The sequence below is a fragment of the Apium graveolens genome, chromosome 8 (assembly GCF_009905375.1).
Source record: "Apium graveolens cultivar Ventura chromosome 8, ASM990537v1, whole genome shotgun sequence".
NCBI classification, from domain to species: Eukaryota; Viridiplantae; Streptophyta; class Magnoliopsida; order Apiales; family Apiaceae; genus Apium; species Apium graveolens.
In genome coordinates this window covers 84,582,383-84,586,016 of record NC_133654.1, presented here as the reverse complement: position 1 = coordinate 84,586,016, position 3,634 = coordinate 84,582,383, and the positions used below count along the sequence as shown (strand labels likewise).

Sequence of the window (3,634 nt, the reverse complement as noted above, 5' to 3'; positions counted from 1 at the left end):
AACGAGATGGAGCGTAACACACTCGTTCAGAAATTTGTGGAAAAAAAGAGAAAAAAATGTGTTTATGTATAATTGATAATGAGTGGGCTCTTTTATACTCGAGTTATTAAGTTCGTAGGGGACTTTGTGCCTAGTGACCTAAGGCTTTTATAGTATGGGATCCACTAACCTAATGCTCGCTACACGGGTATTATTGTATAAGTCTTTTGTGGACCTCACTCATTGCATGGTCAAATAAGTATATTTATGTTATTTTTGTGATGTGAATAAAAGCTTTAATCCATGTAAAACTCCGATATAAGAATTGAAGTGTTATAAGTTATTTGGAGTGTAGCTTTAATTCTATTTATAGCCTTGCGACTACTTTGATGAGTAGTGAGCCATGATTATTGATCTAGTTGTGATAGTTTATCTGTAAGCATTTGCACACACACACATACACACGTTTCAGGCTTGTAAGTTGATTTGTCGGGCTTGATTGATCTTTGTGTGAATAACTGCATTTGTTGAGATGTTGCTTGTTAGTTGGTTTAGTTATTTTATGGGGATTGTTGCATTCATATAGTTTGCTTTCATGCATTTTTATTTCTTGTTCTTTAAGTCTTTTTATGCTTGAGGACAAGCATCGATTCAAGTTTGGGGGTATGTTGAGTGGAATTTATGACACAATATAACGCTCCGTAAAGCTTTGAATTGGTGTTTTTTACTCCAGTTGTTAGTGTTTTAAATGTGTTTTTGTAGTGTTTTTACATTTCAGGCATTTATCAGGAATACAGGTGAATTAACATTATTTTGATGCTAAAATGGTGTTAGGATGATGTCCAGAATAAAAGCTCATGAAAAGACCAACTCAAAAAAACAAGAAAAGAAGAAGTCATAAACTAATATGGTGTTAAGACTACTGTAAAGCACAATTCAACCAAGGAGAAGAAGATCTAGTTTATTCTTATGATTCTTTGTGTTAAGTTGTAACTTTGAATGCTAGTTTTTACTCCCGAACCTATACTCTTGTTTCGTACTTGGTTTATTATTTATTCAGTATAAAGACTACGTTTATTATACCATGCTTTCATCGGAACCTACGTTGATGATGAGTTCGATTATGGGCTAATCGTTATCATGGGGTTCTAACAGATTTATTTATGGATTTCTTTAATTAATTCATTTCGATGCCTTAGTGTGTGGTGATTGTATGATAACCTAGTATTGGTTGTGCTTATTCGTCTTATGAGTGTCGCAAACTTATAAGATAGTATGTTAATCTTTAATGAAGCGAAAGTAAATCTAAGGATTTAGAACTTGCCATGCTAGCATAGGTTCATGTATTTGATATGCTATCAAGATAGATAACTTGTGCTTTAAACCGTTATGTTGTCAAATTCTATAGACATATAGGGTCTCAATATAATTGGTGTATATTCAGCTTCTATCTCTTTTTTGGATGTCTGGTATGGTATTTGTACAACTAAAGTTGGCGTTTATCAGTTTCGTGTTATCTGATTAGTGTCATTACCATTGCATCGAAAAGGTTATTGAATGAAGTATTTAATGAAGTTAAAATCCCATATTTGTGACATATATTATTCAAATCTCTTTAATCACCTAGTTTATGTTCTTTAGTATAATCTCTTAGTTAATTTTAGTTATAGTCAACCTCAATTTGTTATTCGTCTTAGCATTGAATAATAACCATACCAGTGTTGCATAAATACATTGATTGAAATTAACCTAAACCAGTCCCTGTAGGAATGAACTAGAATTTATACTATATTACTTGTGATCGCGTATACTTACGTGAATATTAGTGCATGCTCTAGTCCTAACAAGTTTTTGGTGCCGCTGCCGGGGACTTCGGTGTTAATTTTAAGTTTATGTGTTTGTCATCATTGGTTGTTAAAGTTCAGTGACTCGGACATTGTTACTTGATTCCTTGTTGTGTTTCAGTTACTTTAGCGAGCGTGTATGCATACGCGTTCTCGGTCTCGTAAGAGAACACTGGATTAAGTTGAGGAAGAAGTTGTAGTCGAGGAGAAAGTTGAAGAAGAGATCTTAGTTGAGAAATAAGAAGAGGTTCTTACTGGAATGGGAGAACCAGAAGCAAATCCAAAGGCTTTGATAGACTACTCTCAACCGAAGATCAATGATATTCAGTCTAGCATTGTTTGACCAACCATCTCGGCTAATACCTTTGAGATAAATTCGAGCACGATTCAGATAATACAGAACTCAGTTCAGTTTGGGGGTTCTCCGACAGAAGACCCGAACATGCATGTCAGAGATTTCATCGAGATCTGTGACACTTTCAAGTTCAATGGAGATTCTGAAGATGCTATTAAGTTGAGGCTTTTTCCATTCTCTCTACAGGATAAAGCTAAGTGCTGGTTACATTCTCTACCACCAGGGTCTATCACCAAATGGGAGGATCTTGCTCAAAAGTTCTTAACTAAATTCTTTCCTATGGCGAAGACTGCTGCAATCAGAAATGCACTTACTTAATTTGCCCAATAATCTGGAGAATCTTTATGTAAGGCATGGGATCGTTATAAGGAGATGCTTAGGAAGTGCCCTCATCATGGGATCCCTGACTGGATGATCATTAATTGTTTCCATAATGGATAGGGTGCTACTTCTAGATCCATGCTTAATGCAGCATCATGAGGAGCCTAGTGGGCTAAAAGCTATGATGAAGCTTATGAATTGATTAAACTGATGGCTGCAAATGAATATCAGAATCCTACTCAGAGACTATCTCAGGGCAAGGTAGCAGGACTTCTGGAGTTAGATACAGCTACCGCTATAGCTTCTCAGCTTAAGGCTTTGACGATTAAGGTGGATTCTTTGGCTAATTATGGAGTTAATCAGATCACTAGTATCTGTGAGCTTTGTGCTGGTGCTCATGAGACGGGGCAGTGTGCTATTTCTAGTGAATCAGCTCAGTTCGTGAGCAACTTTCAGAGATCGCAGCAACCTGTGCCAACCACCTATCATCCTCACAACCGCAATCATCCTAACTTTAGCTGGAACAATACTCAGAATGCGGTTCAACAACCTTATCAGCAGTATCCAGCCAAGCTGTACAACTATCCTAGTTTTCAGCAACCGCAATATGCACCAAGGCAGCAACTCTAGCTGCAACAGTCTAATGAAAAATCTACATTGGAGGAGTTGAGGCTCATGTATAAAAGCCAAGCGGTTTCTATCAAGACCTTGGAAAATCAAATTGGACAAATTACCAATGCTTTGCTAAATCGTCAACCTGGTACACTCCCTAGTAACACTGAAGTGCCGAGAAAGAGGGAAGCTAAGGAGCAGGTAAAGGCAATTACATTGAGGTCTGGGAAGGTTGTGAATCCCGAACACTCTCAAGTTTTGGATGGAGAAGCTGTGGCTGAAGAAGAAGTGCAAAAGGAAGATGAAGTGGAACCAAGGAAGACTACTATTGAACACACTCCTCATGAGGGTAATACATGAGGGAAACAGATCTATTCTCCACCTCCCTTTCCTAAGAGGCTGTAGAAGAAAATGATGGATAAGTAGTTTGAGAAGTTTTTGGAGGTGTTCAAGAAACTTCATATCAACATACCTTTCGCTGAAGCTCTTGAACAAATGCCTAGTTATGCGAAGTTTATAAAAG

At 37.2% G+C, this 3,634-nt stretch overlaps 1 non-coding gene across 1 annotated transcript; it reads right to left on the bottom strand.

Annotated features, from left to right (window-relative positions):
* Positions 1-2,472: 2,472 nt before the first annotated feature.
* Positions 2,473-2,579, bottom strand: LOC141682105 (small nucleolar RNA R71). Its single transcript, XR_012559506.1, has one exon. It is a non-coding gene; the product is annotated as a small nucleolar RNA R71 (small nucleolar RNA).
* Positions 2,580-3,634: the final 1,055 nt, after the last annotated feature.